Source organism: Eptesicus fuscus, chromosome 12 (assembly GCF_027574615.1).
Source record: "Eptesicus fuscus isolate TK198812 chromosome 12, DD_ASM_mEF_20220401, whole genome shotgun sequence".
In the NCBI taxonomy this organism is placed as follows: Eukaryota; Metazoa; Chordata; class Mammalia; order Chiroptera; family Vespertilionidae; genus Eptesicus; species Eptesicus fuscus.
Window position 1 is genome coordinate 61122555 of NC_072484.1, and position 9570 is coordinate 61132124.

Genomic DNA, 9570 nt, shown 5'->3' on the forward strand with positions numbered 1-9570 from the left:
TTGGCAAATATGGTAGTGGTGACTCCTCCCACCTGTGTGTGCACCATCTTTTACACTGTGACCTTGCTGCTCCTGTCATCCAGAGGCCTTGCTTTGGCTAATAAAATGTGGAGAAAGTGACTTCCAAGCCTAGGCTTCCAAAAGCCCTCCAGCTCCTTCTCTCTCTCAGAAACCTGAATCTTCCCTGTGAAGAAGCCCGGACTAGCCTCCCTGAGGCAGTGAGACCAGTGGAAGAGGTGCAGCCAACAGCCAGTGAGGAAGGTCTTAGTGGAGCCAATACATGACTGCAGCAGCATGAGTGACCCCAGAAGAGAAGGTAGCAATGCCAAGCTAAGTCAGTCCAACTGCCAACCCAAAGACCTGCTGTGAAGTGTAAATGGAATGTAGCCCTGACTAGTGTGGCTCAGTTGGTTGGAGCATCCTCCCAAACACCAGAAGGTGGCAGGTTTTATTCTGTTTGGGGCACATGCCCAGGGTGCAGGTTCAATCCCTGGTAAGGGTATATAGATGTTCTCTCTCAAAAAAAAAAAAAAAAAAAAATTTTTTTTCAAATAAAATGAGTATAAAGCTACTCATTTTTTATGGCATTTATTATGTAACAATAGACAGCTGCTGCCTCAGGGAAGTAGTTTCTCTTAACGAGATTTATTTTGAAAGGATGTATAATATGTTGGCCACAGTAAAGCAACAACCAACTTTTAGAACAGTCTGTGGACTCTCCGAATTTTCCTAAGTCCAATTCAGCTAGCCTTGTGGTTAGTGGTAGGTGTAGTAACTATTCAGATACACCTCAACCATGAGCATGCCAAAAAACTGGCTGGACAACCAAAACTTCTCACTTTCAGAAAGAGAAAATAGAAGGTTCCTCTGTGTGGAGCGGTGACTACATTAGGGGAATTTTCTCCAGGAGGCATCACATTTCCTTGTTGGGCAATTCCCATTGTTAAAGGAAACAGCTCTGCAATGTCATCCCTTCTGGCACATACTAAGGCTCTTCTCAGTTCAAGAAAGGAAAATGAAGATCTTACGGTGCCCTGGTCACCTTGATCTGGCTCAAAGGAAAGAATGCATTTGATTGAACTAGCACACCACTGTTTTTCAAAGTCAAGAAAATCAATTTAATGTGTTGGAAATAGCATTTTAAAATGATATTTATACACCTTTGTTCACAGCAGCATTATCCACAAGTACGAAAAGGCGGAAGCAACCCTGGTGCCCAAGTGAATAAGCAAAATGTGGTAAATACACACAGTGGAATATTAATCAGCCTTAAAAAGGAAGGAAATCCTGACAGATGCCAGGACATGGATGAACCTGGAAGACATTAAGCCAAATGAAATAAGCCAGACACAAAAAGACAAATACTGTATGATTGCACTTATATGCGGTACCCAGAGTAGTCAAATTCATAGAGACAGAAAGTAGAATGGCAGTTTCTACTTTGAGGGAAGAGGGAAGAGGGGAATCGATTATTGTTTAAGGGAAACAGAATTTCAGCTGGGGATGAGGGAAAATGTTCTGGAGATGGATGGTAGTGATAGTTTCACAATAATGTGAATGTATTAAATACCACAGAACTGTATGCTTAATAACAGTTAAAATTGTAAATTTTATATTATGTACTAGAGGCCCAGTGCACGAAATTCATGCACTCGGGGGCAGCGGGGGGCGGGGGGGTGTCCCTCAGCTTGGCCTGCTCCCTCTCGCAGTCCAGGAGCCCTCGAGGGATGTCCGACTGCTGACTTAGGCCCACTACCTGTGGTGAGCGGGCCTAAGCCGGCAGTCGGACATCCTTAGTGTTACCACGGAGGCAGGAGAGGCTCCCACCACCTCCGCTGCGCTCGCCAGTTGTGAGCCCCACTCAGGGCTTCTGGCTGAGCGGGCGCTCCCCCTGTGGGAGCACACTGACCTCCAGGGGGGCAGCTCCTGCATTGAGCATCTTCCCCCTGGTGGTCAGTGCATATCATAGCAACTGGTCGTCCGCAGTTCAGTTATTTGCATATTAGCCTTTTATTATATAGGATATTTTACAATAAAAAATAATTATAAAAAATATAGGTTATACAGGTGTGCTCACTGTTCAAAAATATACCAGGCTCTAAACTTACAATAGAAAGTGTCAAAGTACATTGCCCATAATAAGGGTAAATGTTGTTTTGTGAAACTTTAGGTACAGTTAAGGGTGTATGTGTGTGAGTACTGAAACATGATGTAAAATGTATTTCTGATTGTGGTTTGAAAAAACTGGGGGGAAAAATATGCTAGGGGCTAGTTTCTATTTCTCTGTAGTTCCTTCCCACCTGCCCCCTCCTTTATTGTTATTGTTGTTGTTGTTGTTGTTAACCCTTACTTAAGGATATTTTTTCCATTGATTTTTAGAGAGAGAGGAGGGTCGGGGGAGAGAGAAATATCAATTGGTTGCCACCTGCATGCGCCCCAATCAGGGCCAGGGATAGAACCTGCAACCCAGGTACTGGCCCTTGATCGGGAATCAAACCCGAGACTCTTTTGTTGTGCGGACAACGCTCTAACCACTGAGAACACCATCCAGAGCAGTGCCTTCCTTTTTTAATTTGATGCACTTTTCTTAGCAGAAGTAATATAATTTTGACATTTATTTATTCAAACAGAAAAATCCTTTCCCTGGGGCCTTCTCTTCATTACAATCATATTTCCCCACCTTGCTGCTCAAGGTAACTAGATTTCATATGCTAGATTAGCCAGTGAATTCATGTTCAGACATTTGATCATTATGCTCCATGAACTGTTAACGAAAGCATTAGCATACATTGCGACGAGAGAGTATAACATGGGCTTTCTGCTTCAATCCAGAAAAACCGGAGTTCCCTTCATACAGTGTTTGAATTTGGTGGTTATGGCTTCTAAACCTCTCCTGCTCACAGGCATCTTCACTATAACATCCAAAAACGGTGGGTTGTTCATCTTGTGCCCAGCATTTCCAATGACCATGAGGCACACCGTCTCATTGTTGAGTGGCTTCCATTGTAGAAAGTGGTAAGAGAGCAGTTTCATGGCAGAACTGAGTGGCAAGTCACCCTGGAACCTGTGGAGACATCTTCTATTATCTGACAAACAGGTTCCTGAATATATCCATTACCCACGTTTCAAAGTTATCCTTCATGGGGACTGTGTATTGGCTTAGAAGAGTGCACTTTATTCTTTTGCATGTGGCTGTCCACTTTTCCCAGCACCATTATCGAAGCTACTTACCTTTCTCCATTGTATATTCTTCACTCCATTGTCATGAATTAGTTAACCATATAAGCATAGGCTCATTCTGGGCTCTCTATTCTCTTCCATGGATCTATGTGTCTGTTTTGATGCCAGTACCATGCTGTTTTGATTACTATGGCTTTATAAAATCAAGGAGTGCAGCTTTGTTCTTCTTTTTCAAGATTGCTTTGGCTTTGTGGGGTCTTTTGTCACTCTATACAAGTTTTAGGATTTTTTTTTTTTACTTCCGTGAAAAATACCATTGGAATTTTTATAAGAATCTGCAGATAGCTTTGGGTAGTATGAATGTTTTAACAATATTAATTCTTTTGATCTATGAGCATGGAATATCTTTCCATTTAGTTGTGCCTTCAATTGTTTTATCAATATCTTATTGTTTCAGTATATAGGAGTAGACGATGTTAATTTGCAGTCATGTCAGATGTCATGTACCCCAGGTGCACTGCTTTAGAGAAATCTAAGTAATGGTGACAAGTAAGGGGTACACACACATCAAAGGTCATTTGAGCTGAGGTTATTTGACTTAGGAATTCGGTAATATTCTTCGTTGTTGCTACTGCTTTTTGTTTGTTTTGTTAAAAAAAAAAAAACACAGCAACCAAATGCACAAGTTTAAAATATTTTAATCACAAGTTTTCCGAAGAACAACTCACTTATTATCTTCCTAGCATTTCAAGCTTCATTCATTCCTTTCTTATATCCTGTCCCCATGGTCCCCAGTACTCAGGTGCTATTTTAGCAGATTTTACTTAGTAACTTTCAGCATCAATACAATTTTGCCTTTGTTGCTGTTGTTGTTTATACCAAATTAGAAAGGTTAACAACAAAATGATACAAACAGAAAACAGGGTAGGGTACACTTCAAAGTACTCAGAAGCAAAATTTACATACCTCTGAGTGTTCTTTTATTTTTTAATCTTTATTGTTGAAAGTATTACAGATGTGCCCCATTTTTCCCCATTGACCCTCCCCACCCCGCATCACTCCATCCAAGACTTCACCACACTATTGTCTGTGTCCATAGGTTATGAATATATGAATACTATTATAAGTCCCTCCCCCACCTTCCCTACCTTCCCTCTGAGATTCGTCAGTCTGTTCCATGCTTCTATGTCTCTGGATCAATTTTATTCATCAGTTTATGTTGTTCATTAGATTCCACATATGAGTGAGATTATGTGATACTTACCTTTCTCTGACTGGCTTATTTCACTTAGCATAATGCTCTCCAGGTCCCTCCTTGCTGTCTCAAAGGGTAAGAGATCCTTCTTTTTCACAGCTGCATAGTATCCCACTGTGTAAATGTACCACAGCTTTTTTGTCCACTCATCTGCTGATGGGCACCTGGGCTGTTTCCAGATCTTGCACCTGAGTGTTCTTCGCACCTTGGCATATTGAATATCTCAAGCTGAAGGGATCTGAGGAATAACAGGTGCAGGAAGAACTTTATGACCTTCCCCTGAAGCAGATTATAAGTCGCTCATGTGAGAGGTGCCCTCCCAATTCTCCTTCTCTACATCACCAAGTTGGGTTTTAGATTCCCAAAGATAGAATATTTACTAACATGTTTCACTATCTGGAGTAAAAACTGGAGGTTGTCTTTTCAGATATTTCGTTTCATTCAGAATTATTGTAAAGATCAGGACCAACGAACAGATTTTACCAATCTCTCCCCAGCCCTTCTGAGTTCCCCCAGGTGCCAGATTAAAAAAGAAAACAACTCGGCCTAACTGTCTCTTAAAATAGGACTGCAGAACTTTTGTGGGCTTTTTATTTTTTTTTAATCAAGAACTATTAATCCATGGCGGGTGGAGGAGAGGGGAAGGGCAGATACAAGCCACCTGGTTTTGTTTTTTCTGCTTTTTTAAAAAGTAATTTTACTTTTAAGAGAAAGATATAGCTCCAACTTATCTGCTTCTTATACTCATAACAAACTCTATTTCAAGCTTAATTGATCACATAAGTTAAAATGCATTTTGTTTTTCTATTAAGACCAGTAATAGCAGAGAAAATGTAGCAGGGCGGGAAGTAAGGCAAGTGAGAGAAAGAAGCAAGGGTTCACACACGCCTGTCAAGGAACTACAAGGACCACACATACAGAAAAGGGACCCAGGAAACTATAGGGCGTTTCGACTTTTATGGAGCAAGAGTCCTTTACCCTCACCTGGATGTTTCCCCCAAGACTTTATAAAGTCCCTGTTTCATTAGTACAGACATCAGCATACACACCAATATCACCAGAATTAAAAACAAACAAACAAACAACAACAAAAACTTGAATGTAAACACAGAACGGCTCACTGGAGCTTTGAAATTTCAGTCTATGAAACAGCTTACTTCACTTACTCAGGGTTTAAAACTGTCTTTAAAACTCACCTTTCCGGATTTGGTAAATCAAGAAATGCAAAAGCAGCCAAGACTCCGGATCAAATTCTTACAGGGCAACCTTAAGCAGCTCTTGTGAGTTTCTGGTCTCTATTGGCTCTAAAACCACCAAGGCCACCCATTGTGAGAAAAAACTATTCTAGAACAAGGGTAAGGAGATTTTCTAAGTGGTCTACCAACTTCCTAAGCATAGAAACAATGGGGGGGGGGGACTGAGAAAATATCTCATTACATTGGACTACATAACATTTTTTCCATTTTTTTTTAATATTAAAAGTCAAATGGCAGGGTGGGAGTTTACAATAAAATCAGGATTCTAGCAAGCACTGTGGAAAGTGTTGGGAAGGAGGTCTACAATAGGAGAAACTTGTAGAGAAAGCACAGCAATAAGGAGATGGAGTGACAACAGGAATGAAAGACGAGGGAAATTGGCATTTTGGACAATAGTGACAGAATATGATGAAACGAAGTACACGTCATTCCACCAAGGTTGGTAATAAAACTGATAGAGCAATGACCTGTGGCCATGAAAACTAGAATCACAATTAATGGTTTAGGTCTAAACAACCTTGGAAGTCTACAACCTTGGAAGTCTACAGCCTTTACTAGTTTTAACTCAGGGAAGGAAATAAAATATTGAGCAAGGTTATCTCATACCTGGAAAAGTTGGCTCCCTGGGTGAGAGAGAAGAAGATATTCATTTGCCATGAAGATCCTCACCTTTTCATGGAAATAATAACTACTCATAGAAAAAAGGAGGGGTTGAGGCTTTTGAAAAATTCTAAATGCCCTACAATATCCCACTGAGCAATGAAATGTATCCAAAGTCGCTCACAGTCTCAGAATGGGTGATCTGCCAGTACAGGGGTCCAACATTTTTGCTGCCCTCACCATTTTTAAATATACTCTCCTTTGCCCACTCCCCTTTTTTTCTCTACTGAGTTAAGTCTCAACAATCAAGGTCACCCCAAGGCTCTTCCTAAACATATCCTCCTTTAGAAATAATTCTGGTCTTTCTCTCTGAGTCCAGAGGTTTCTATGAAATAAACTAGCACTTTTGCTGAGTTTTATTTTTATTCAATATTTTCTCATCATGTATAGACATGAATTACCATTCAGTGAAACCTTCCTAGTCTTTGTCATTTGGGATGAATAGAGATTTTTTGGATGCACTGTTTTAAACGTTCAGAAATAGAAGCAACCATGCAGTCTTAGAAAAGTAAATCAAGAAAAGAAAATGTCTGTATTCTTTGCTATAGAAGTATCTGTATCAAATTACTAATGTTGTACTAAACAGGCTTGGGACATATTTTATTTATTTGCTTATGACACTTATTCTCACTATTTTCATTTTGTGGTGAGTAAATAAAAAAAAAAAAAAGGAATAAGAACAAGATGACCTTTCCATTTTGTCCTAAACCAGAAAACAGGAAGAGTGAGTACTGCCATCTCTTGGTTACACAATGTAGTAATTTTAAATCGTTACTCTTAATAGCCAGAAGAATGCTGTTAGTCATCAAGTGAACAGAAACATTTGTCTCGTATGAGTCAGTTCTTTAAAGTATTTCCTCATATCTTTCTTCTTAAAGTAATCATGGATATTTCAAAATCTCACTTTTCTTTCAATAGTAGACATAAAGAGAAAGCGCTGGTGGGTTGACTAGGTTCCCTTAAAGACTAACAGTTCTAATTATATTTAATAATTCTAAAAGATTCCCAGTGGGAAAAGAGAAGAAGTGGAGAACTTTTTTGTTTGATCATTAAAGCCAATTTTGCAATAGCAGGGGCCAAGAACTTGAGCGAAAGGCTGGACTTCCTAAGACAAGGAAATGCTGTGGCAGAAGCTCAGGTGCCCACCTCCGGGTTTCAGCTACACCAAGCAAGAGGAAAAGTATAGGAAGTGTAGGCAGGGACTAGCACATCCTAGGAACGTTCTATTTTTGAAGGAAACAGTGTACTACTGTGGAAGGAAGCTCTGAGTTCACCAGAGGGCACTGTGGGGGCCAGCCTCTTAGTCAGCTGCGTTGGCTGCTGGGGAGCCACAGACACTGTGACTACGTGACACGGATTTTGCTAAGGGGGCCTGAAGAAAAGACTTGGAGTAGGTAGGTAGAGAAGAAACGTGAATTTGAAGAGGAGAGAATTCTGGAATGGCAATGTAAACCTCTGAGAGTGTGTGTGTGTGTGTGTGTGTGTGTGTGTGTGTGTGTGTGTCTGTTTGAATCCAAACAGGAAGCTATCAAAATAAGCTTTTTAAAAGGCTCATCGGGAAACAAAAAAAGGCTCATCCGGGTAGAATAAGATAGAATATAAAACCCAAATGAGGATTTTAGGAATATTTGGGATAACAGGGGCAATATGGAAATGTCATAGCAGTTGAGTGAAAGGAAGTGAACTGAACTTGACATTTATCTGGATATCCTCGAGTCTACCCTGATATTCTCCTTTTGCTGTAGCGACACGTGATTCTTTTCCACATACACTGACATGTTTTTGGAGATAAAAGAGTGGAATTTACTTCTTCTTGTTATATAACACACACACACACACACACACATACACACACACACACACTTTCCATAGGGTGCCAGAGAGTAGACTGGGTAGACTGGGCCTGGTTTATAGTCATATATCTCTACCAACTAGCCACATGTCTCCACATGAGCCTTGCATTTCTAATCTACAAAATAAGTTTGTTGGATTCTCAAGCTGGGGTCTGAGGACATCTCTGCATCTATGGATCATTTTCAAAGGTTCAAGTTTGAGAATTACCAGACTACTTTATTTCTAATGGCCTTGCTAGCTCTCAAATTCTAAGACAAAGTATTTTTTTCTTCACTAAATCCCTCTAGACCTAGAGAAGGAAGAAAAGTCAACATGCTTCTTTTTCCCCTCTATATTTCTTCTCCCTTTATTTTCCTTTATCTCTCTCTCTTTTTTTTTAAATTGATTTGAGAGAGAGAAGAAAGGAGAGAGCAAGAAATATCTATGTGAGAGAGAAACATTGATCGGTTGCCTAGGCATGTACCCTATCGGGGATTGACCCCACAAACTGTATACATGCCCTGGGAATCAAATCTGCCACCCCTTGCTGGATGGGACAATGTTCCAACCAACTGAGCCACACCGGCCAGGGCTCTTCTCCCTTTCTGACATGCAATCATCCCATTGTTCTGGATTTCTAGAGCAGTGCTTTCCGATAGAAATACATTGAATATAAAATTTTCTAGGGACCACATTCTTTAAAGTAAAAAGAAGCAGGTGAAATTAATTTTAACAATATATTTTATTTAACCCAATATATCCAAAATATTTTTTCAACATGTCATCATTGTAAAAATTAATGAGATAGTTGAGTCTTTTTTAGTACAAAAATATTTGAACACCCGGTCTGTATTTTATACTTACAAACTGACCACGACGTGAGTGCTCAGTGGTTACATGTGGCTGAGGTCTGAAGACCCTAAGTCCAGGAGTGGACGGTGCACAAATAGAGCCCTATTGATGAGAGCTGACTCCCTGCAGTGCAGACTCCCTGCAAACGGCCCCATTGACTTACCTAATCCCAGAACCTGGAGAAGGTCTAGAACCCACAGAAAAGGTTCAGAACCGGAAGGCACATCTCTCCACTCAAAACTCCCCAACGGGAATGTTTCCTTCCTCTAGCCAATAGTCCATCCCTTCCCAGGACACTTGAAAAGTGGTATTTCTTTCCTTTCTTAACCTAATGCTGCTTCCCCACAACACACCCAAGTGTTCTTCTCAACAAGCCATTCAGTGGGAAAGAGAGCAATGAATCCATCTTTGGATCCAGGCAGATAGCGATTACCCGCAAACCCCCTGCTGTAGAAACAATAAGCATTTGTATTAGTGTTCTTCATTTTGTAAACAATGGGGAAACTTCCATTCATTCCCCAATTCTACTGCAGG